The sequence below is a fragment of the Mustela nivalis genome (genome assembly GCF_964662115.1).
Source record: "Mustela nivalis genome assembly, chromosome: 1".
In the NCBI taxonomy this organism is placed as follows: domain Eukaryota; kingdom Metazoa; phylum Chordata; class Mammalia; order Carnivora; family Mustelidae; genus Mustela; species Mustela nivalis.
The window spans coordinates 43,322,650-43,350,248 of record NC_139020.1 but is presented as its reverse complement, the minus strand read 5'-3'; positions in this window follow the sequence as shown (position 1 = coordinate 43,350,248).

The following is a 27,599-nucleotide window of genomic DNA, read 5'->3' as shown; positions in this document are numbered from 1 at the left end:
AAAAAAAAAAAAAAGAAAGAAAGAAAGAAAAGGTATTTAAATTGACAACGAAGAAGGCAAACTCTCTCTCTTCACAGATGACATGGTATTTTACATGGAAAACCCAAAAGACTCCAACTCCAAACTACTAGAACTCATACAGCAATTCAGTAATGTGGAGGATACAAAATCAATGTACAGAAATCAATTGCTTCTTATACACTAACAATGAAAAATAGGGAAATTATAGCATCAAGAACCATAAGATTACCTGGAAGTAAATCTAACTAAAGAGATAAAGGATCTGTACTTAAAGAACTACAGAACACTCATGAAAGAAATTGAAGAAGACACAAAAAGATGGAAGAGCACTCCATGCTCATGGATTGGAGGAATAAACATTGTTAAAATGTCTATACTGCCTAGCAATCTATACTTTCAATACCATCCTGATCAAAATTTCACTGGCATTTTTCAAAGACCTGGAACAAGCAATCCTAAAATTTGTATGGAATGAGAACAGAACCCAAATTGCTAAGGTAATGTTAAAAAAGAAAAAAACTGGGGACATCACCTGATTTCAAGCTTTACTACAAAGCTGTGATCACCAAGACAGCATGGTGGCTGGCACAAAAACAGGCACATAGATCAGTGGAACAGAGTAGAGAACCCAGATATGGACCCTCAACTCTGTGGTCAAGTAAGCTTCGACAAAGCAGGAAAAAATATACAGTGGGAAAAGACAGTCTCTTCGAGGCTCCTGGGTAGCTCCTGGGTTAAAGCCTCTGCCTTCAGCTCGGGTCATGATCCCAGGGTTCTGGGATCGAGCCCCACATTGGGCTCTCTGTTCGGCGAGGAGCCTGCTTCCCCCCTCTCTCTCTGCCTGCCTCTCTGCCTATTTGTGATCTCTGTCAAATAAATAAGCAAAATCTTAAAAAAAAAAAAAAAAAAGACGGTCTATTTAAATGGTGCCAGGAAAATTGGACAGTTATGTGTAGAAGAATGAAACTTGGTCATTTTATACCATACATAAAGATAAACTCAAAATTGGTAAAAATCCTCAATGTGAGGCAGGAATCTGTCAAAATCCTAGAGGAGAACATAGGCAGTAACTTCTTTGACATCAGCCACATCAACTTCTTTTAAGACATGTCTCCAAAGGCAAAGGAAATGAAAGCGAAAATGAACTTTTGGGACTTAATCAAGATCAAAAGCTTCTGCTCAGCAAAGGAAACAGTCAACAAAACAAAGAGGCACCCTACAGAATGGGAGAAGATATTCCCAAATGACACTACAGACAAAGGGCTGATATCCATAATCTATACAGGACTCCTCAAACTCAACACACCCAAAACAGATAATCATGTCAAAAAAAAAAGGGCAGAAAACATGAACAGACACCTTCACCAAAGAAGACATACAAATGGCTAACAGACAGATGAAAAAAAAAAAATGTTCCTCATCATTAGCCATCAGGGAGTTATTGAAACCACACTGAGATACCACCTTACACCAGTTAGAATGGCCAAAATTAGCAAGACAGGAAACAACGTGTGTTGGAGAGGATGTGGAGAAATCGGAACCCTTTTACACTGTTGGTGGGAATGCAAATTGGTCCAGCCACTTTGGAAAACAGTGTGGAGTTTCCTCAAAAAAATTAAAAATAGAGCTACCTTATGACCCGGCAATTGCACTACAGGGTATTTACCCGAAAGATACAGATGTAGTGAAAAGAAGGGCCATCTGTACCCCAATGTTCATAGCAGCAATGGCCACAATCACCAAACTGTAGAAAGAACAAAGATGCCCCTCAATGGACGAATGGATAAGGAAGATGTGGTCCATATAAACTATGGAGTATTATGTCTCCATCAGAAAGAATGAATACCCAACTTTTGTATCAACATGGTTGGGACTGGAAGAGATAATGCTGAGTGAAATAAGTCAAGCAGAGAGAGTCAATTATCATAGGGTTTCACTTACTTGTGGAACATAAGGAATGACACGGAAGACTTTGGGAGATGGAGAGAAGTGAGTTGGGAGAAATTGGAGGGGGAGACAAACCATGAGAGACTGTGGAGAAACAAACTGATGGTTTTGGAGGTGAGGGTGGTGGGGAGTTGGGTGAGCTTGGTGGTGGGTATTATAGAGGGTGCATATTGCATGGAGTAGAGGGTGTGATGGATAAACAATGAATTTTGGAATACTGAAAAGAAATAAAATTAAAATAAAATAAAAAAATAATTTTAACTGTGTGTAAACCATTATATTTATTATTTTTTTCTTATAAGTTTCTATTTAAATTCCAGTTAGTAAACACAATATAATATTAGTTTCAGGTGTACGATACAGTGATTCAACACTCCAAAACCTTACCTGGTACGCATCAAAGCAACTACACTCCTTAATTCACCATCACCTGTTTAACCCATTGCTCCACCCACCATCCTTTCTGGTAGCCATCAGTTTGTTCTCTATAGTTAAGAATGCTTTTTGGTTTACCCCTCACTTTTTCTTTCTTTTTTTTTCTTTCTTTCTTTCCTTCTTTCTTTCTTTTCCTTCCTTCCTTCCTTCCTTCCTTCCTTCCTTCCTTCCTTCCTTCCTTCCTTTATTTCCCCTTAGCTCATTTTTTTCTTTCTTACATTGCACATATGAATGATATTGGATTGTATTTTTCTTTCTTTGACTTATTTTGCTTAGCATTATATTCTCAAGGTCCACCCATGTCATTGCAAATGACAAGATTTTGTTCTTTTTTATGCCTGAGCAATATTCCATTGTATATTCCATTGCTTATATCTCTTCTTCATGCATTCATTAGTTGATGGACACTTGGACTCTTCCTATAATTTGGCTATTGGGGATAATGCTGTTATAAACAGCAGGGTGCATGTATCTCTTCAAATTAGTATTTGTGTATTTTGGCGTAAATACCTAGTAGTGGAACTGCTTGATCATAAGGTAGCTCCATTTTTAACTTTTTTGAGGAAACTCCATATTGTTTCCTGTACTGGCTGCACAGTTTTCATTCACACCAACAGTGCAAGAGGGTTCCCCTTTCTTTGCATTTTTACCAACACCTGTTCCTTTTTGTGTTGTTAATTTTATCTATTCTGACTAGTGTGAAGTGATATCTCATTGTAGTTTTGATTTACATTTCCCTGATGATCAGTGGTGTTGAGCCTCTTTTCATGTGTCTTTTGGTCATCTGTTTATCTTCTTTGGAAATGTTTCTATTCATGTTTTTCTGCCCATTTTTTAATTGGATTATTCACTTTTTGAGTGTTGAGTTTTATAAGTTCTTTATTTATTTTAGATACTAACAATTTGTTGGATATGCCATTTGTAAAATCTTCTCCCATTCTGTAGTTTGCCTTTTCTTTTTGTTGATTGTTTCCTTCACTATGCAGAAGCTTTTTATTTTCATGCAGTCCCAATAGTTTATTTTCATTTTTGTTTCCCTTGCCTCAGAAACATATCTAGAAAGAAGTTGCTACAGGTGATGTCAGAAAAGTTACTGCCTCTATTTCCTTCGAGGATATTTATGGCTTTTTGTCTCACATGTAGGACTTCCATCCATCTTGACTTTAGTTTTGTATGTGGTGTAAGAAAGTGTACAGTTTCATTCTTTTGCATGTTGCTATCCAGGTTTCTCGATACCATTTGTTGAAGAGATTATTTTTCCATTGGATATTCTTTTCTGCTTCGTCAAAGGCTAATTGACCACACAGTTGGGGGTACATTTGTGGGTTTTCTATTTTGTTCCATTGATCTGTGCATCTATTTTTTTTTTTTTTTCCTGAGGGTGCCATTAGCATAATGCCTTGATCACTACAGATTTGCAATATAGCTTGAAGTCTGAAATTGTGATGCCTTCAGCTTTTTCTTTTTCAAGGTGGCTTTGGCTATTCGGGGTCTTTTGTGATTCCATACACATTTTAGTATTATTTGTTTTAGTTCTGTGAAAAATGCTATGGTATTTTGATGGAGATTGCATTAAATGTGTAGATTGCTTTGGGTAATATAGACATTTTAAAAATGTTTGTTCTTCCAATCTGTGAGTGTAGAATATCTTTCATTTATTTAATTCCTTTCTTCAGTGTTTTATAATTTTCAGAGTACAGGTCTTTCATCTCTTTGGTTTGGTTTATTCCTAGGTATTTTATTATTTATATAATTATAAATTGGATTGATTCCTTAGTTTCTCTTTCTGCTGGTTCATTATTGTTGTATAGAAATGCAATGGACTTCTGTAGGTTGATTTTGTATTCTGCGACTTTACTGAACTTATGTATCAGTTCTAAGAGGTTTTGTTTGTTTGTTTTTTGTGGACACTTTCAGGCTCCATATATATATATATATATATATATATATATATATATATATAGCATCATGTCATCTGCAAATAGTGAAAGTTTTACTCTTCCTTGCTAATTTGAATTCTTTTTATTTCCTTTTGTTGTCTGATTGCTATACTTAGGACTTCCAGTACTGTATTAAAAACAGTGGTGAGAGTGTGCCTGGGTGTCTCAGTTGGTTAAGTGTCTGCCTTCAGTTCAGGTCATGATCCCATGGTCCTCGGAACAAGTCCCATGTTGGGCTCCCTGCTCAGGAGGGAGTCTGTTCCTCCCTCTGCCCTTCCTCCCTGCTTGTGATCTCTCTCAGTCTCAAAAATAAATAAATAGGGGCTCCTGGATGGCTCTGTGGGTTAAAGCCTCTGCCTTCAGCTAAGGTCATGATTCCAGGCTCTTGGGTTTGAGCCCCTCACCGGGCTCTCTTCTCAGCAGGGAGCTTCCTTCCTCCTCTCTCTCTCTGCCAGCCTCTCTGCCTACTTGTGATGTTTGTCAAATAAATAAAATCTTTTAAAATAAAAAATAAATAAATAAATAAATAAATAAAATCTAAAAAAAGATAACAGTGGTGAGAGTGAACATCCTCGTCTTATTCCTGATTATAGAGGAAAAGCTCTTAGTTTTTGTTCATGGAGGATGATATAAGCTGTGGGTTTCTTTGAATGTGGCCTCTATTATGTTGAGGTATGTTTCAGCTAACGCTACTTTGTTGAGGATTTTTATCATGACTGGATGTTATACTTTGTCAAATGCTTTTTTATGCATCTACTGAAATAATCATATGGTTCTTACCCTTTCTTTTTTAGGATGTATTGCATTGATCAATTTTTGAATATTGAACCACCTGGCAACCCAGAAATAAATTCAACTTGATCATTGTGCATGATTTTTTAAATGTATTGTTAGATTCAGCTTGCTAGTATTTTATTGAGAATTTTTGCATCTGTGTTCATCAGGGATATTGGCTTATAGTTCTCTTTTTTAGTGGTGTCTTTATCTGGTTTTGGTAGCAGGGTAATGCTAGTCTCATAGAATGAATTTGGAAGTTTTCCTTTTTCTGTTTTTTTTTTTTTTTGGATTTGAGAGAAATACATATTAATTCTTTAAATGTTTGGTAGAATTTGCTTTTGAAGCCATCTGACTCTGGCCTTTTATTTTTTGGGAGTTTTTTCATTATTGATTCAATTTCTTTGCTGGTTATCAGTGTGCTTAAGTTTTCTATTTCTTCTTGTTTCATTTTATTTTCATGTTTAAAAAATTAATCTTCAGGCCCCATGGGGGACTCAAATTCATGACCCTGATATCAAGAGTTGCACTGTCTACCCACTGAGTCAGCCAGGTGCCCACTTCCTGTTTCACTTTCCGTGGTTTATGTTACTAGGAATTTATCCATTTCTTCCTTGTTGTCTGGTTTGTTTGCATATAGTTTTTTATAATATTCACTCATAATAGTGTGTATTTCCACGGTGTTGTGATCTCCCCTTGTGATTTTATTTTTTTGAGTCCTTTCTCTTTTCTTTTCTATAAGTCTGTTTAAGGATTTATCAATTTTATATTTTTTTCAAAGAACCAGCTTCTGGTTTCATTACCTTTTTTTCTTAGTTTCTCTTGTTTCCTTAGTTTCTATATCATTTATTTCTGCTCTTATCCTTATTATTTCCCTCATTCTGCTAGCTTTAGGATTTTTTTGTTGTTCTTTTCTGGCTCTTTTCTGTTTAAGGTTAGGTTGTTTGAAATATATCTTGTCTCTTGAGTTAAGCCTGTATTACTATATACTTATCTCTTGAGACCATTTTTGCTGCATCCAGAGTTTTTGGACTGTTTTATTTTTATTTTATTTGGTTTCCATGTATTTCTTTCTTCTTTGATTTCCTGTTTGAACCATTCACTGTTTAATAATATGTTATTTAACCCTCATGTATTTGCAGTCTTTCTAGATTTGTTCTAGTTTCATAGTGTTTTGGTCAGAAAAGGTACATGGTATGACTTCAGTCTTTTTTTATTTGTTGAGGCCTGTTTTGTGACATAATATGTAATCTATTCTGAATAATGTTCTATGTGCACTTGAAAAGCATGTGTATTCTGCTGTGTTAGGATGAAATTTTCTGAATATATCTGTTATCTTTTAACTTCATCTGGCCCAGAGTATCATTTAAAGCCATTGTTCCCTTGTTGATTTTCTGTTTAGATGATCCATCCATTGATGTAAGTGGCACATTAATGTTCTATTTATATATTAATGTACTATTATTGTATTATTAATGAGCTCCTTTGTGTTTGTTATTGTTTTATGTATTTGGGTGCTCCTATGATGGATGCCTAAATATTTACAATTGTTATATCTTCTTGTTGGAATGTCCCTTTATGATATTATACTGTCTTTTTTTTTTTTTTTGTCTCTCATTATAGTCTTTGTTTTAAAGCCTACTTTGTCCAATTTAAGTGTTGCTATTCAGCTATCTTTTCACATCCATTTACATGGTAAATATTTCTCCATCCCCTCACTTTTAATCTGCAAGTTTCTTTGGGTCTCAAATGAGTCTCTTGTACATAGCATATAGATGGGTCTTGTTTTCTATATCCACACTGACACCCTATGTTTTTTGATTGGAAAATTCAGTCCATTTACATTTAGAGGTTTTTTTTTTTTTAAATTTTATTTATTTATTTGACAGACAGAGTTTACAAGTAGGCAGAGAGGCAGGCAGAGAGAAAGGAAGGGAAGTAGGCTCCCTATTGAGCAGAGAGCCCAATGCGGGGCTCAATCCCAGGACCCTGGGATCATGACCTGAGCTGAAGGCAGAGGCTTTAACCCACTGAGCCACCCAGGTGCTCCTAGAGTAATTTTTGGTACATATTTATTTACTTTTATTATTTATTTTGTGATTGTTTCTGGAGATTATTTTCTTATCCTTTCTTGTTTTTGTCACTTTTGGTGTTTTCTTTGCACTCAATGAGTCCCCTTTAATATTTCTTGGAGGGCTGGCTTAGTGGTCATAAACTCCTTTGCTTTTTTGCTTGTCTGGGAAACTCATTATCTCTCCTCCTATCTGAATGACAACCTTGCTGTGATAGAGTATTCTTGGCTCCAGATTTTTTCCATTCAGCACTTTGAATAATTCTGCCCTCTCTTCTGGATTGCCAAGTTTCTGTTGAAAAATCTCCAGCTGACCTTTTGGTTTTTCTCTTATAAGTTAAGGACTTCGTTTGTCTTGCTGCTGAAGATTTTTTTCTTTGTCAATCTAGCTTGCAAATTTAATTATAATGTGTCTTGGTTTTGGCCTCTTTTTGTTGATTTTGTTGGGAGTTCTCTGTGCCTCCTCAATCTGGATGTCTGTTTCCTTCCTCAGATTAGGGGAGTTTTCTGCTAATCTATCTATCTTTCTTTCTTTCTTTCTTCCTTTCTTCCTTCCTTCCTTCCTCTCTTTCTTTCTTTCTTTTTTAAGATTTTTTAATTTATTAGAGAGAGAGAACAAGCAAGGGGAAGGAGTAGAGGGAGAGGGAGAAGCAGGCTTCCCACTGAGCAGGGAACCCTATGTGAGACTCAACACCAGGACCCTGAGAACATGACCTGACCCAAAAGCAGACACTTAACTGACTGAGACACCTAGGTGTCGCTGTGCTATTATTTCTTAAATTAATTGTTCTGTCCTCTTTTCTCTTTCTTCTTTTTTCTGGAACTCCTATATATGAATGTTTTTATGTTTGATGGAGTTCACTGAGTTCCCTAAGTCTGTTCTCCTGTTGCATAGTTCTTTTTCTCTTTTGTTCAGCTTCATTACTTTCCATCCATTACTTTATTTTCTAGGTCACCGGTTTATTCCTCTGCTTCTTCTAGCCCTGCTGTTCATTGCATCAGCAATCTTGTTTTTTGCAATCTTCATCTCTGATTCTTTTTTAACTCATAGCTCTCTGATAAAGTCTCACTGGTATCTTCTATTATTTTCTCAAGACCAGTGACTATCCAATGATTGTTGCTTTAAATTATCAGTCATGTTACTTATATCTGTTTCACTTAGACCTCTGCCCATGGCCTTATCTTTTCTTTCATTTGGGATAAATTCCTCAGTCTTCACATTTTGTCTAAGTTTTTCTCTTTTTCTGTGTGTGAGAAAAGCCAGTTTATGTTGCTTTCTTCTACATAGCTTCCTCTCTGCCTTTAGTTTCTTTCTGTCTTCAGGCTAATTTCTGAGGTATTTAGGATCATTTGATAGTTATCTAGTTATGTTTTGGGAATGAGGTGAGCCTAGGCGCTTCCAACTCTGTCTCCATCTTCCTCTCTCTCCTATACTGACTAATTATTAAGAAATTAAAAACATGTGATTCCTTCCAATTTTGATAAATAACATTAATATTTAGAATTTATGCATTTAAGATACTTTCATTTTTACAACAGAAAATAGCCATCATATATAATTAAGTATATCTAATTATTAGGAGACTTATCACATATTTTTAATAAAAAATGGGAGATTTATTTATCTTAAAAATATAGTAATCTGGGGCACCTGAGTGGCTCAGTTGGTTAAGCATCTGCCTTTGGCTCTGGTCATGATGCAGGTTCCTGGGATCCAGCCCCACATCGGGCTCCCTGATCAATGGGAAGTCTGCTTCTCTCTCTCTTTCTGCCTGCCCCTCCCACTGTTTATGTTATCTCTCTCTGTTGAATAAATAAATAAAATCTTTAAAAAAATACAATGATGTGGCTCTGTATATTTATTTCAATAATACATATTATGAATCAACTGAAGTCTTTATGATGAACACTAAAGTTTCAAAAAGTTAAAAAAAATAGAAAGTGATGCTAAAACAAAAATAAAGGATTGATCCCTGCAATTATGAACAAATAAATTCAATATATTGTAAAATGCCATTGCTATTGTGTCTTGAATCACATAACTATTCATTCCCTTATAGTTTTGATTCCAAATGAGAGTGACTTAACTTTGACATAGGCATAATATCTAAAAAAAAAAAAAAAAAAAAAAAAAATTTGACTAGTGTGTTTACACAACTATTGCATTAATTTATACATATTCTAATAAGATTATATTGTATGTCAACACTTCAGAGGTACTCCAAAATCTGCTCTGTACCTAAGTGAACTAGTGAAATATTTTGATGATTGAAATAGGATAAGTATTAAAAGTTTATGTTGAATTGTATTTCATTTAAGTGTTAAGTCAAATGCTACAAAGGATCTGAGATGTTGCACCACTTGCAGTTATATGTTTATGTAAATAGAGGTACAGATAAAATTACAGCTACAGGTACAGATATGAAGATGAATATAGATGTAGATTTGTATAGATACTTGCAGAAAGACCAAGTCTCTGGGTCAGAGATCAGACTTTATTTCACTCTGCCTAATAACAGTAGGCAGAGTAACATTGCAAATGGATTATTCCGTGCACAGCACCATGCTGCGAAGTGATGAGAGACACATGAATACCCTTACAGTTGCAACAAGATTGTTCTGTAGGAGAGGGATTCAGAAATATGAATTTCTGTGTGTGTAGAGAAGGACTGCTGCATCCATGACCCTCCTGAGAAAGGGAAATAATTTGGATCTCCTCCAAAGAAACAAATTCCTCTTCAAAAGAGGGGTAAGATTCTGGGTCTTTACCTTTTGAAATTTAAATAAATCTCTCCAAGGAAAGATAAGGTAAGTGTCTAGAATTGAAAAGCCAGTGTTTTGTTTTGTTTTTCCCTTTTGAAATGTAAACACATAGGACATAACTCTAAATTTCTGGAGGCTAAGAACTGTTGAGTCACTCTTTCCCTTAACCCAGATCACTACCCTGGGATGCAGCCATTTAGTTGTTGCGGAGGTAAGAGGTGTATTATCCTTTGGATTGGATAATAAGGAGACAAATGGCTGCACATCTACCACCCATGGCATGTAAAAAGTGTTTCTGGGGGAAGTAAAACCAAACATTGTCTGTCTTCACAGCATATCAATTTTCATGTCTCAGGAGGCCAGGACTTTGCAGGAACACCAAGAAATCCAAGGAAGATTTATCTTTTCACATTAAGTGCTTTTTATGTTTTGTGTAATAGCCCTATTTGTATTGATCTGTGAATTCATGAGCATGTAAAAAGCATAAAATGTCTCAAGTCTAACATAATCTCTCATGACTTTCCAAGGATCAGCTTGATAGAATATTTGCATTTCAAGACTACAATGAGTCATTTAGAACACAGTTCTATTCAGTCCAGATTGATTCTATCAGTAATGATGAATAAATATCATGCTAATTCCTGAATGACTATAATCTACCATGGCAGGTTACATCTCCCATTATTTTGAATTTTGTTTTTAAGGGAAAAAAAAGTCCATAGTGTTTTATTGTAGTAACTTAAATTACGTGATTCAGGTTGATTCCCAGAATAAGTTATCATTTAAAAGGAATAATGGAAGAAAGGAAAGAAGGACGGAGAACTCCCTGACCGCTGACTCTGTCAAGTGACAGCTAAGAGTGTGTCTAGGTTATAGTATTCTCAAGTAAACATAAACAATCATCACAGAATATGAACAATAGTCAGGTAAGTTCATTAATATCAATAATAATTAGATAAGGCTCATGATAGAACAAAGACCAGGTCAGGACATTCAGTAATTACTAAATTACACATTTCTCTCTCTTGTCTGTTATAGATTACTATTTCTTTACCAAGGACAAGTCTAGTCCTATGTTGTGTTTTCTGTCTTCTATATACAATGTGTTGGTGTATGAATTACCTCAATTTCCTGAAAGGATCCACTTAGGAACAAATTTAGTTTTCTTAAATTCTCCCTCAGAATGACTCCAAAGAAGTTCAAACACTATAGCAAGACACTCTCATCACCCTCTTATTAGGATGCCCCAGGGTTTTACATGGTGTGTGTTCTCCATGGAAGCTAATAATAAACCTGACCTTGAACAAGGTATAATTTTACTGATCTTAGCAAACAAAGCATGAAATTCCATGGAGAAGAGAAAAGAAAATTAAAGATTCTGATATGGAGTCACGTGGCTCATTTCAGGAAAAGGAAGAAACCAGTGTGATTGAGGCACAGAGAATGATGTAGAAAGCAATAGTAGATGAGATCAGAGAGCTAAAGGAGGGACCAAAAACATAGGGGTGGTGGGGCACCTGGGTGGCTCAGTGGGTTAGGCCGCTGCCTTCGGCTCAGGTCATGATCTCAGGGTCCTGGGATTGAGTCGCGCATCGGGCTCTCTGCTCAGCAGGGAGCCTGCTTCCTCCTCTCTCTCTCTCTCTGCCTGCCTCTCTGCCTACTTGTGATCTCTCTCTGTCAAATAAATAAATAAAATCTTTAAAAAAAAAAAAAACAGGGGTGGATCCTGGAAATAATGACAACTTTGAAATTTACTCTGAATGAGATGGGATGCATCTAAACAGGATCAAATTGCTATAGTCAGAGTAGTGTGTAAAGAAGCAGGTATATAATGAAGGAGATAAGCTAGGAGGTTTTTGTGGTAATATAAATGAGCTGGGTTAGATTGTAACAATTGTGATGGATACATATTTAAAGTGCAGCCAATAAATCTGTATTTTTATTTCCCATTCATAAAAGTCTAAAATGTTCATTAATTGTTCTCATTCTTTCTAAAGGAAATTTTTGTTGGTGAGGGCTCAGATATTTTAATATATTTTTATACATATTGTGGCAATAACAAATGGAGATAAAATGCTTCAAAGTTTTGAAAATGCTGAACAATGTAATAATGTATCATTACTAACTAGTAATAGTCTCATTTTTAAGAACATTTGTGATCAATGTTAGTGAGGACTTTCAACTTATTGACTTCTTGAAATTTGACTTTATAGGAAAAAATCTAAAATAAGTAGCAAATGTTTACAATTAATCACTTATCTATTCAGTTGCTTGTCCTTCAATAGTATACACTTTTTCTTTTTAATTTGAAAAGGCTTCATTCTTTTACTTATACAAAATACATAAATTTCTGAATCTCTATTCCTACTGGATAAGGTCAGAATGCTTAGAACATCCTACAGGATCCTCAATCATCAGATTCCAAACTCGTGTCCTGCTTCATCCTTTATAATCTTTGGCTGCTACTCTACACTGTTATCATCCACCATGCCCTATAGGATTCTTATCTGCATTTTTTTTTTCTAAAAAGTTAATGCCCTTTTACAAGTTTATATCAATGAATGTACTACTTTCTTTGTTAAGGGTAATACCACCTAAAGATTTTTCAGAGAAATATTGTTGATATATATATATATACATATATATATATATATATATATATATCATAAAGGTCACAAATCTTAAGTGCATACCTTGTTATAATTTTACAGAGTAGACATAGCTGAGTAGCCAATATGGTCATTAAGTTATAGAAATTAGTAGCAAGTACTTTGAGAGACTCTTTTATACCCCATGTCAATCTATCCCTCAACCCCATCAAAGGTAGATGCTATTCTTTTTTTTTTTTTTTTTTTTTAAGATTTTATTTATTTAACAGAGAAAGAGATCACAAGTAGGCAGGGAGGCAGGCAGAGGTGGGGTGGGAAGCAGGCTCCCTGCTGAGCAGAGAGCTTGATGCAGGGCTCAATCCCAGGACCCTGAGATCACAACCCGAGCTGAAGGCAGAGGCTTAACCCTCTGAGCCACCCAGGCGCCCCAGGTAGATGCTATTCTTATACCTACTAACTTTTGCGGATATAAATATACATCTGTTGACTATTTAACTACAATAATATAGTAAGCAATTGGAGAATATCCAACTGAACAGAATTGAGCTATATAAATATAGGTGTCCTTGTTCTCCTCAAAAATGAATCAACCTTATATGTATAAACAAATAAATAAATAAATAACAATTAAAATAATAAAACTGTGAATTTCTAAACAGAAACTATATTATTTTTCATCTGTGTCACATAAATTAATGTCATAATTTATATGCATTCAATAAAGTAAACATATACATAGTGAATAATAATAATAAATAAATCTATTGTCACTTTACGTTCTTCCAACAAAGACAAAGGTAAATCTTCCATGTCATTCTATCCAAGTATTCTCTGATTGCTGATAAAAGTAAAATTATCATCCATTTCACTCTCTTGTTGGTATTTAAAATACAGTATTTTCATCTGACTCTCTTTTCAGGTGACTTGTCTTTAAGAACTATAACTGCTCACTTAAAAAAAGTACCTTGTAACTCTGAAAGTATCTTTTTAATTTACCTGTTGTCTGAAGGGGATTATATCTAGCAAACATTGTGTAGCCATTTTGTATGTGTGCCATACTTTATTTGTCAGCTTAGGTTATAGAAAAAAAAAAAAGATTATTCTTTATCTACTCAGATAATCATATACCTGCGAGGAAAATTTTGAATAAAAGCTTGACTCTGAATTGTGCACTAAAGATCACCTGATCTGGAGTCTCTTCAATAACAAGTGGATTTCATTTGAAACGTAAAAATTCTTAACAAAATGTTAAGGCATCTGGTTCCATAAATAAAGCATCATATAGAAAGTATATTTCCTATTTGAATTTAATTTCTATGTAATACTTTTACTTTGGTTTTTAAAAATCATACTCTTTTTTGTGCGTTTATTTAGATATATTGATCAAAAGGACTGATTAGCAAAAAGAAAAATATCCATTTTAATTATCTCTGATTTTCATCTGGGAGTATTCTTTTATTTGACAAATTTAATGTTTAGGACATGACTACTATGATCTAGACATTTTGCCAGAGGTTGTTGATCCAGTAGTAAAGACTATTATTTTTTTATCTCTGCTGTTTATCTTTAAGAAACGATACATAAATACAAGTAATAATTAGTGGAATGAAAGAAAAGCACAGACTGTTTTTAGAAATGGTGATATTGAGGAGTCCCTGGGTGGCTCAGTTGGTTAAGCCTCCAACTTTTGGTCTCAGCTCAGGTCTTGATCTCAAGGTTGTGGGTTCAAACCCCGCACAGGGTTCCATATTAGGCATGGAGTCTACTTAGAATAAAAGAAATTGTGATATTCAAATTTATCCTATTTGCTTTATTATATGTTAAAATAAAAATGTACCTGTGATTCCAAGTCTATATGAAAGACTTATGAAATAAGAATAAAAATTAAAATCGAAAGGCAGTGAAATACAAAAGGACAACATTGGACTAAAAAGTCACTTTCTATATTCTAGTTTTAGGATTAACATTTGTAAGATAGGTGAATCTGAAGAAGTTATTTAATGCCCTGAGATCCAATTTCTCAATTTGTAAAATGGGAATACATAACATTTCTATGAAATTGATGAGAGCTATAGAAAATCAAGTGGAATAATGTATGTACAATACTCTGTATTCTATAAGGTATTAAACAAATATGAGACGTTAACTTTAAAGTTCGTTTATTTCTGAAATTCAGTGTTCACATGGTAACTAACATAAACTTCACTCACTTGAAAAAATATTCTCCCTCTTCCAGTATAATACTCATTTTCACACACTGGGCTTTAGTTTATTCCTATTGCAAACAAAAATATCACCAATATCACTATCAGTTATACACTTTTATTCTGATGCACAAAAGTTATTTCCAATTTTCGTTTTAACTCAGATTTTCCTTGAAACTGATAATGTACAAAGCCCAGTGATATTATTACTGCTGACATTGAATTGTCAAATAAATGGCATGTCAGTTTTCATTTATATTTCTGAATGCCTGATAGAGTGACAGCTGCACACAGCTTATAATTTGGTTCACATTCTCTCAATGAATGGAGCAATTTCCATATGAAACTACATTTGGAATTAAACCTTGGAGATCTGGATAGTATTTTTTACTGATTTAAAATGAGACTAAGTATTACAAGGATTTATTTCATAATTCTGACACTGTGTGAAGAAACAGGGAATGGACAACTGAAAACAATTCTGAGAGATTGTGAGTATTCCATTTTTCTTGTGTTAGAGCACTAGATATATAAGTGTATTTGAACCACACTCCGGTATAAATTATATTTTGGGGTCCACACAATATTCTTCTTCTCTGTCTTTTTTTTTTTTTTATTTCCATGATTTAAGTCTTTTTAAAATTGGTAAAAAATGACTTTTAAAATACTTATTCTATTTCATTTTGCTTCAGATTTTCTTTTTTTCTATTTTTGACATAGACATGCTCCAGAAAGCAATTTATTTCTTCCTGAGATTTTATTCAAGTGTTTCTTAAAGGTGATACCATGCAGTGATGACACATGGGTTGTAGAAATGTAGCTTGAAGAAAAATAGATTGTTATTTAAAACAAAAGAAAACAAAATTATAGCTGATTATGCTAGATAGGTGGGTGATTCTGGATTGAAGGAAGTTCCTCTAAATGGAAGAATACATTTTATAGAAAGGAAGAAAGCCTCAATTAAACATTTGTTCACATCAAGGAAAGAATGAAATTGGAAAAAATGTTCTAATTCTTTTGCACTAATAAGTGCTTCGAAGACTTAAATAGTTGGTCTTTTCATGATTACAATAGTTTAATTTACTTTTGGATAATGAAATATAAACCTTGATCTGGGTGTAGGGCAATAAGTCAATGGCCCCCATAAAATGAATGAATTTCTGCAATTTAGTGTGAAACCCAACAGGGAAGGAGAAAGTCCTGCATCCCTATGGCAAAGAGGGGAAGGGAGGTGGAGTGGTCTGTAAAGGCCTAAATATCAAGAAGGCAAACACTTTGCCTAAAGAACAAGTTAATTTGTAAACTGTTTTGTGTGGGGGAGCTCAGGAGTAGCAAAGCACTTCTAAGGAAACAAACTCATGATATGTTAATGGTTTACTATTCTGTGCTTCTGTACAAGTCCTACATTAGTGTAAACTCCATTAAAATTTTGTTGCAAGGGATGCCTGGGTGGCTTAGTTGGTTAAGCCACTGCCTTCAGCTCAGGTCATGACCCTGGGGTTCTGGGGTCGAGTCCTGCATCCAGCTCCTTGCTCGGCAGGGAGCCTGCTTCTCTCGCTGCCTCTGCCTGCCTCTCTGCCTGCTTGTGTGTACTCTCTCTCTCTCTCTCTTTGGAAAATTAATAAAATATTAAAAAAAAAAATTGCTGCAAAAAAATGTCCTGACTCTGGTAGTGTTTTAAAGAAATCTGGATAACTTGTTCACTGTTTGTTCCATATATATTGGCTAACTTAGAAATGTAAAAATATTGGGGCACCTGTCTGGCTCAGTTAGTTAACTGATCAGCTCTTGACTTCAGCTCAGGAGATGGTCTCAGGGTTGTGTGATCAAGCCCTGTGACAGGCTCCTCACTAAGTGAGGAATCTGCCAGGGGATTCTCTCTCCCTTTCTCTCTGCCCCTCTTCATGTTCATGCATACGTTCTCTCTTTCTCTAAAGTTAATATATAAGTCTTAAACATTTTTTTTTTAATTTCAAAATGTAAAAATATTTGTGTCATCCAATGGAGACAAGATATGTGAGCTGATGGATTTGGGGAGAGTATAACATCAAAATGAGATAGCTAGGATAGCTATAATTAGGCTATAATTAAGGGATAGGAGGAAAGGCAGGATTTACATTATTTTATAGGAGAGATAATCAAATTTTATTGTTTTAATATAAGGGAGCTCTTCAAAATGTCAGGAGGATCTGAAAACAGCTGAACTGCTTATCTTAGATAAGCAAGAAGAGTGTCATCAGTAATCTGTGGCAGAGTTGATTCAAAGTTAGCCACGTGATCAGATGCTGACCTTTTTAATGGACATATTTCTGTAACTTTTTTCTTAAAAAAGTGTTTTAGGTGTTAAGAGTATAGATTAGGGGGACCTGGGTGGCTCAGTGGGTTGAAGCCTCTGCCTTCGGCTCAGGTCATGATCCCAGGGTCCTGGAATAGAGCCCCACATTGGGCTTTCTGCTTGGTGGGGAGCCTGCTTCCTCCTCTCCCTCTGCCTGCCTCTCTGAGTACTTGTGCTCTCCATCAAGTAAATAAATAAATAAAATCTTTAAAAAAAAAGAGTATAGATTAAACATGACTTACATCTTCATATTAAATTCATGTAAACATGTATTATAAAACAAGAATTTAAAAGTCAAAAGAATGCAAAGTCACAGATAAAAGTTCTATGTAAGTAGAAGCTCTTTAATGAAAACTTCCCCCTAAAATTATTTTCTAATAAACCCTTTTTGCATTAGAATATCTCTGATCCTAGGCTTTGTCTTTGAATAGCATTTCTGGATATCATTCTATGTCCTCAAGTAAGCTGAGATAGCTAATAGCCAGAGATGGGCAATAATCAATGACTTTTTAAATACAACTGATTATATGGCCTATGTCTGATCCCTTTGGGGGCTGTGTTCACCATAAGTAAACAAGAGACAAAATCCTTTTGTAACTGGAATGAACCAAAATCTGTAAAAAATATTCCCTTTGTAATTTATTCATTCCATAGTGTGGAGAAGACATAGTCTATGTCTTAGGGGTAGTAATGAACTGAAAATAAGAATCTTGCCTTGAGGAGTTTACATTTTAGTGAGGCATAAAGTTAAACCTAATAATAGGGAAATTTAAGTTGAAAAGTGCTACGGAAATATGAGCAGGCTAACAGGATCACTGCATTTTTCAGTGAATGGGCAGTGTAAGCCTTACAGTTAAGGTTAATATCCAAAACACAAATCTAATCCTGTCAAGCTTTTGCTTAAAATATAAACTCAGCAACTCCCAATATTTATATATTTATATTATATAATAATGTGCATATGTACTTCCCTCTGACCTTGTAAATGGAGAAATGTAGACTAGAAATTGTGTCAGATATATCTGTTATCTTGAGAGATCCTCATTGCATATAACTGCACTGCTTAAAGCAAAAAGTGATAAATTAAAGAACCTGGGGAGGGCGCCTGGGTGGCTCAGCCCAGAACCCTGGGATCGTGTCTTGCATCAGGCTCTCTGCTCAGCAGGGAGAGGGCTCCTACCTCTCTCTCTCTCTGCCTGCCTCTCTGTGTACTTGGGATCTGTCTGTCAAATAAATAAATAAAATCTTAAAAAACAAACAAACAAAAAAAGGAACCTGGGGAGTTCATAGTCCTCTGGAAGACCAAAGATACTTTCTCCAGGCTGATCTGCTGGGGACAATTTCACACACCTCATAATAGAACTGGGCCATCAGGGTTGCTGATGACTCTGCTACAAACTGGAAGCTACATAAATAGTAAAGTGTCTCCTAAGATTTGAGGATCACAGGACTTTGCTAATATGAAATTGTCAGATTAGGAAGACAACTGCTGGATCAGAAAACTATCCCATAATTGACACAATTTGGAATTGTGGCAGGTTTGGTTGTGTGGAAAACAATAGGTGTCCTGCTTCTTTTCCCACACAATGCAGACCAACAACAAGGTATTGTGTTAGAGGATTTGATAGGACAGATCTAAGTTACATTTGAATCCCAGGCTGGAAAGAAGTCTAGAAGCCATGATATTCAGCTTCCCTGCAATAGGAGTTTTACTGAATGCTGGTTGAGCAAGCCCGTTTATAGTACCATGAGCTGCAATATCATCAAAAGTAAAAAAAAAAAAAAAAAAAGTCATGTAATGACTACAAAGTCAACCTCAATTTATGTGGGTAAATGGAATTCTACTCCTTTTAATGTAAATCTTTATATACAGCCTGATAACATTGTCATAATAATTTTAAAATATTTTGAGAACATTATAGTTCATTTTTTAAAGTAGGTTTTCAGCTTAATTGTGACTACAAATGTCCCCAACGTATGATGATTAAAACTTATAGTTTTTTGAGTTTATGATGGTGTTAAAGTGATATGCATTTAGAAAACATACCTCAAGTAATTTTGAATTTTGATCTTTTCCTAGGCTAACTATAGTGGTGTGATCCTCTCATGATGCTGGGCATGGGCGGCAAGCCACAGTCCTGCCAGCCACACAATCACCAGCGTAAAAAACTGACACACTGAAAAACCATTCTGTACCAAGAAAACCATTATCTTTTTCACTTTCAGTACAATATCCAACAAATTGCATAAAATAGTCAGCATTTATTATAAAATAAGTTTTGTGTTAGATGATTTTGCCCAATTATAGGCTAACATAAGCATTCTGAACATGTTTTAGATAAGCGAAGCTAAGCTATGATGTCTGATCAGGGAGGTACCTTAAAATGCATTCTTGACTTATGATATTTTCAACTTATGATGGGTTTATTGGCTATAACCACACTGTAAGATGAGGAATATCTGTATAAGAATTAGTATTACCATGCTGATGAAAAAAAAATATAATTCCACATTCTTTAACAATTATGTTACTGCCCAAATCTATATTATACTTGGAATTTTTAGTATTTTCACAGTGTGATGTCATAACTTTCCCCACAAATATTGTATATTCTATTAAATACCTATCATTCTTTTTTAATCTTGTACTTGAAATATAATTTTTAAAGAAAAATGACAACAGTGGTCACTTTCAGATCATATGACTATTTATCCCTAGAAAAACAATCACAATTTTTTTAAATTTATTTTTTATTTATTTTCAGCATAACAGTATTCATTATTTTTGCACCACACCCAGTGCTCCATGCAATCCGTGCCCTCTCCAATACCCACCACCTGGTACCCCAACCTCCCACCCCTTGCCCCTTCACAACCCTCAGATTGTTTTTCAGAGTCCATATTCTCTCATGGTTCACCTCCCCTTCCAATTTCCCCCAACTCCCTTTTCCTCTAACTCCCCATATCCTCCATGCTATTTGTTATGCTCCACAAATAAGTGAAACCATATGATAATTGACTCTCTCTGCTTGACTTATTTCACTCAGCATAATCTCTTCCAGTCCCATCCATGTTGCTACAAAAGTTGGGTATTCATCCTTTCTGATGGAGGCATAATATTCCACAGTGTATATGGACCACATTTTCCTACTTTTAAAAAATTCTCACTGTGCACGTTATGTCATTCTGAAAGATGGTTGGGCATGGTTGAAAGAGTTAGGTGGCAAGTCTAAATGCACCTCACAGCAGATGGTTATAGACTAGGATTAAGTAAAAAATTTGGATGAATACCTACTCTAATATGGGTGACAATGATGATGTCTACAACTCTTGGGATTCCTTGTCCCAAGAAAGTATCTGAAGAATATTCTCATTTAAAACAAAACATGAAAGAACATTTAGAACAGTCTTTGTTGATCAGTTCCTATGTATCTATAGAAGATCTTCCCCACATGTGGTTATCATTTTTAAGGTTCAATCAAAAGGTGAATTAACAATTTCATGTTTGGAAAATGTGCTCAATAGGTATAAATCAAATTGGTCATTTATGCATACTTTTCTCCAGCTTTCAGACATTACACAATTATTTTTAAAGCTTTGCTTCAGTGATTGAAAGAGATTACTACTAAGACAAATAAATATTGGCTCATTTGGCCTGGGTGGATCAGTACACTCATACCAGAATATTTAAAATAACTATAAAAATATAAAAAATATATATTTATAAACTATAGATATATACTGCATTTATTATATATATTATATTTGAGCTAAATAAATATATATATATTTTAATTCAAAGAAGCTTTTCAGAAGTAGGAATTCCAACTTAATATGAAACAATAGAAAAGATTATTAAAGATAAGTGCAAAAATATAATCTTAAATCCATCACTTTAGTCCCTATATTTTTAACTTCAAACAGTTATAAAAGAAAGTGAGTGTTTGCAGAGGCTTGGTGAGGCTCATAAACAAGGAGCATTCTCTTCTCCTCATGTAAATCATGATAGAGCCTAGAACCATCCTTAAGTCTTAATTGCAATGAGACTTCAAAGTAATTCTTCTAAACAAGGTAGTAACAGGTAGGTTAGGATGTTTAGATTACTTGTCATTATTTTTAAGACATCTACAGAATATGTATTTAATGGCTTGCTATCAGTCACTGTGCTAGAAGTTATACCGTCCAAATAATTTTCAAATATTTTGAAAGTAAAAATCGTAATTTCTCAAAATTAATGGAAGAGCTAGTAAATGTTTATTTTTTTGTTTTGTTTTGTTTTTTTTTTTAAAGATTTTATTTATTTATTTGACAGATCACAAGGAGGCAGAGAGGCAGGCAGAGAGAGAGAGAGGAGGAAGCAGGCTCCCTGCTGAGCAGAGAGCCCAATGCAGGGCTCGATCCCAGGACCCTGAGACCATGACCTGAGCCGAAAGCAGAGGCTTTAACCCACTGAGCCACCCAGGAGCCCCAAATGTTTAAATTAGGAGAAAATCAACATAGTAACATACACTTGTGATGCAAATCATTATTTTCCATATTGTGGAACATTTGTATGGATCTTTTGTATTAAAAAAATCCATCATAGAATGTGTATTGAAAGCAAGTATGAGTAAATGAGAGGGAGAGTGGAAGAAAGGTTGTAATGTATAGCTTCTAGGTTATTGTGTATTGAGCAGAGCCTAGTTTTGATTTGCTGCTTCACCAGTTCATTGTTAATCAATCATTCAAGACTTATTAACTATTAAGATTTTAATATTCATGTGTTCAAAACACATGCTTATTTCATGTGTCCTTTTCAATAGGTGTCCAATAAACTTTAAAAATTTCCTTAAATGCTTTAATGTTGCTCTAGCATGACATAGATACATAATACTTGAAATTATACTAGAAACAAGGACACTTCAACAGGCTAATCAGCAGCTCTTTGATATTTATTTGCTTATTTTATCAGTGTGAGGTTGACTAAGACAACTGTAAATGCTTCAATTCTAAGTTCTATATCTTGGAAATTATATTTGGCATTTAGTCTTAATTGTCCTATAGTCATTTAAATTTTATATTAAAAAGTTAATATATTAGCCACTTCCTTCTACTCTGGAGTACTGAACGAAACAAACATATCCTTTAAAAATACCTATTCATCTTTTCAATAAGTGGTTCTGTGTTAATAAGATATCCTTATGGAGAAATGTTTTCTTCTATCTCACACTGTGCTGACAAATCAATTCCAGATAGATTGCTGATACAAATATACATGTAAAAATACAGCATTTATGGAAAAACATATGAGAGCATCATCCTCACTGTAAGGTAGGTAAATATTATTTTTTAATACAAAATATTCTTATGGAAAACTTAAAAAAATACTCACTGGGCCACATTGATATAAATAGCTTCTGTTCATTGCAAGGCACCATTAAAGAATGAAAATGCATTGCATTAAATAGGATAAAATATTTCAATAACACATCTATCTGACAAATTTCATATGTAGCTCTAGCTCCTGCTTTATATATGAAAACACTGATAATTTTGTATCAAATGGGAAAAAGTCTTAGACACTTCTAAACAAAGAAAACAACCAAATGGCCAAAGAAAATTTGAAATTCATTTGTGATGTGGGAAATACAGATTAAAACCATAATTCAATACACCTGCATGTGCATCAAAATGTCTAGAATGAAAAAGATGGTGTCATGGAAGTTAGGGTCTGCTGCACATATCTAACCTCAAAGACTGAAGCACTCATTCTCCAAGCAGCTGGGACTGTTAGCAACTATCTTGTCCAAGCTTATACTTCCTTCGCAGTTGGCAACATACTTTTAATTACTGATTGATGCTGAAGCATAAAGGCCTGGACACTTACCAGAAATCAGGACAACTCTGAAAAGCCACATAAATTTCAATCCCATTTGATTGGCTGAGATTTTTATTGTGATTGTATCACAATTCAGCCTCACTTTGGCCGTTCCTGCATCCTGCCTTACCTATAGACATGTGATTTTTGAGAAAATTCTCCAAAAGTTGTCTTCATTCCCTGAATAGAGCCTGGGGAATTTGACTGATGCTAGTTAATGTGGCACATAGTCTGAGAAAGTAGACTCTAAAGTGGGATTTGGGATCTGAATTAACAGTCCTGGTTGACAATATGGACCCCATTACTGATCATAGGTTGGATACAGCTATCCCCTGCATGTAGTAACAGTGTAATTGTTCAAACTTTCAATGGGATGGTAATCTGGAATATGACAACTGCAGTTCTTATCAGGGTAAGAGAATGCACTTACAGGTAAAATATATCAGGCATTTGGAGAAGATAGGAAAAATGGTAATTTAAATAACCATGGAGAGACACCTGTTTGGCTCAGGTCATGATCCCAGGGTCCTGGGATTGAGTACCCCATTGAGGTTCCTGCTCAGCAGGGTTTCTGCTTCTCCTTCCCCCTCTGCCCCTCTCCCCTGCTCATGCTTTGTCTCACTATCTCTCTCTCTCTCTCTCTCTCTCTCAAATAAGTAAGTAAAATCTTTACAAAAGTAAAATAAAATAAAATAACTATGGAAATCACTGATGGTGTTTAGGACAGTCAGTGTTTTAGAGAAAGACAATGAAAGGCTGAGAGTGATTAATTACCAATTTACAGTGAAGAAGAATGTCTAAGCACATCCTTGGCAAGGATATAAAGACATCCTCTTCTCCTACAACTGGAGGGCAGAAATAGCTGTGGATCCCATCAAAGGATAAGAATAACTAAGGTTAAATTTGAGAGGTAGGGCAGAGGGTCATGGGAGGAAGGGAGGGAAAAAATGAAATAAGATGGAACTGGAGAAGGAGACAAACCATAAGGAACTTGATCAATCTTAGGAAACAGACTGAGGGTTGCTGTGGGGTGAGGGAGTAGGGATAGGGTGGCTGGGTTATGGACATTGGGGAGGGTATGTGCTATGATGAATGCTGTGAATTGTGTAAGACTGATGATTCACAGATTTGTACTCCAATGCAAATAATACATTATATGTTAATTAAAAAAAAAAAAAGACTCCAGAGGAAGTTGTGCTCTCAAGTTTTATAGGTTTGCTATACCAAAATGAAGGCCCTAATTTGGAAGAGTGGGACCTTCAATTATGGAAGGGGTGTGTGGGTTGATGTACTCAAAGATTTATCAGATTCTCCTAGACCATCTGGGCATGGTAAAATGGTTCACTCCTCCCTAGAAGTACTGGTTCTCCCACTTACTGAAGAAGATTCAAAGACCTCTACTTTGTGAGAAAACCCATCTCTTTATAATCTTCACTTACTTTTCCTCTTGTACATCAGATGAATGACTAATGGGTAGAGTGTAGCAGATTCTATTATTGTTCTAAATTATTTATATACAATTTATGTGAAGTATAGCCATTTTTTATTATCCCATTTAAATTTTTGTTCATGTGACCAAATGACTGGGATCAGAAACTTTAAGTCATTTCTTTGTTTTACTTCTTTTTCTTTTTCTTTTTCTTTTTTTCTGGTACAAAAGCAGAATGTCCTTAATAATATCTGCTTCTTCACTTTGAGATATGGGATAGGGAAAAAAAAAAGTGTGGAAACAGAGCAGCCATCACTCCACAACTACTGTGGATACTACTGGGAAATAATGTTTAGCTTGTCACCACTGGGTAACTTCAAGAAGTCTGGCTGCTGTACTTATAAAATGATTGTACGCAACAACTTGTCTTCTGCTTGGAGTGTACAAAATACGCATCTACGCAGTAATTGTATTACAAGATTAATCTTTCTGAAAATGACTTCCCTTTGTAGTTTAAGGATTTCATTAGGACAGTATTCTTAAATGTTTATTGTGGAACTTTATTTTAACTGTAAACAACATTGAGAACCAGGGGGAAAAAAATCCCTGAAGAATGGTAAGCCCAGACTTTTAATAAGTATTTCTAATATTTCTCCTTTCTTGATGAATAGTGCACCTGCAACCTCTCAATATTTGTTGGCTCTTTTGATTTTGGCTTTTTCTTTAAAAAAAAAAAAATAATAACATGCAGCAGTCAAGAGAACTGATGCCCAGAACAAAAATGCATTGCTTTTCACTACCTGATAAATAAAGAATAAAATAAGAATTGGAACATATTTGTAGTACAGACTGGGACACTAAACAAGACTTTCTCTCAAGTTTATTTTCATTATGTTGAAAAATATGTTTTATCCTTTTATATTCTCAATAGATTTTCATTTCTGTCAGAACTGGGAGTTTAACATTGGCATAATTAAATTCTTTTAGTGGTAATTAGTTTTCTTTTTAGGAAGATTTTCTTTTTGAAAATTGCCTTACAGGTCTATTCAAAGAGTAATCAGATCGATTGTTTCTCATCTGTTAACAATATAAACTAAACCTCTGTGATAGTTGTTATTTTTATAAAACCTTGTACACAATTTGAGATAATTAGGTATGCTTAACTGTTTTTTGAGAATAAAGTGATGTACAGAAAAATAGCATAGTTTACTTCTTTAAAGTAGGGTCTCAAATCAGATTTAAAAAAATAAAGATCTGTACACAATTTATTAAAAATGTTTTAGGCTCTTCTAAAAATCTCTGACACAGACACACACACACACACACACACACACACACAAAGTTAGATCTAAGAAGATACTCTCTTTTATGTAAGAGGACCCTTAAGTTAAATGGGGCAGAAAAGAATTATACTTCATAGAAATCAGCTGCAAATAATTTGGAACAATTTGTACTTAATAGGACATATGTAGGACACAATTAGGAAATGATAAAGGAAGGGGGGCTCAATTTTTCATACTTACTCCATGTTGTAAAAATTTCTGCTTGAGAATAAATCTTTTGTCTCTGGAAGTTAGATTTATTTTTCAATTTGTCAATGACATTCTCTTAAAAGAACAATTTTGCTCACCTTTTAAAAGATTATTATTTAAATATTTTCCACCTCATTCCTTTGGATTAACTTTCATCCTAATAAGTAAAAAACACAAAAGCAAATCACAATACAATAACTAGAATATGACAAATGTGTGTTTTAATTGATAAATGCCTGATGATGACCTTTACAGAGTCAAACTATTTCTCCTTAGGCCAGCTCTAGGCTGAAGAGATAATGAAGATATGTATACTTCCGACAGTTTTTTTTTTTTAAGCTGTAAATGGCTTTCATTTAATATATCCTTACATTCAGCATCCTAGAGCTAAGATCATCCTAGAAGTGTGTTCAAAGAGAACTGTTTGATCGGTTCATTGGTTAATTGTTTTTAGCATGCTCTTTTTCTACAAAAATTATGAGAATTTTACAGTCTAAGTTTTTCTTCTGCACTTGGAATTTCCAAAACTCAGCTGTTTTCCCACAAGTTAGAATATATTGATTCTGAGTTTTCATTTGCACACATATGCAATAGGTGTTTCTATAAAGGCTACATAAAACTGAAATAGAATATGTCCAGAAGAAAATGCCTGAGCAGCTGTTAAGAAAATACATAAACAAGAGGAACAAGTATATATTAAGGAAGTGTGTTTTAAAACCGTCAAAACAAAACAAGATTTAATTGTCTTCAATATTAATGATAAAAGACTTTTATCTCACCATTAACATTTATTGGGTTGCAGTAGGAAGACTGAGTTTCAACTACCAAACATTTCCACGTATTTAGAGACCATAAATAATAACTCATCAAATGCCAGCTGGAATCCAAAGCTTCCAATTAAACAAAACAAAAGTATCAAATCACGGTGCTAGAAGGAACATCAGATATAATTTCATATTTTTCTTTTAACAACAGATAAAACTGAAAGGCAGAGATATAGAATGATCAAATATATTATTTTTGTAAAATACAGGGTCCAAACTCAGATTTTGCTCATTCCCAAATCACATACCATATGGACTTATTTTGGAAAGCCTAGTTAATTAAGAAAGTATTCCATAAGGTAAATCAAAATATTTTTATAGAACATTTCCAGAAATTAATTGCTTTATTCTCATATGTGCTATTATGTACACATAAACATTGAATTGAAGGTCGTATAAGCTCAACGATAATAATATTCATCAGTATCCCATTGCTACTGGTACAAAAAATGTATAGAAATGCTAAGAATTCTCTGCTGCCTATATCCTCTATTTGCATATAAAAAACAAAGCAAAACAAAACAAAACAAAACATGGAATTACTTCAAAGTTTTAGAGTTATTTTTCACAAATTTTTTTATAGAAAGAAAATCAATTGAAAATATTTATTATATTTCTTACTCATAAGTATTACTGTCATGATGCTTATAGAAATTTCTAGAATTTTTGATTCTTACATAATTTTAGCTCCTATATAATGGAGCTTAATTTCATTTTTTGCTGATATAAGATTTTATCAATAGATGAATAAGATATAATAATGTAAGTTCCTTAAACATTACATTTTATTTTTCTTTGTATGAATGAAACACTACCCTTTGTTTTAAAATCCAACAACGAAGAATTAAAAAAAAAAGA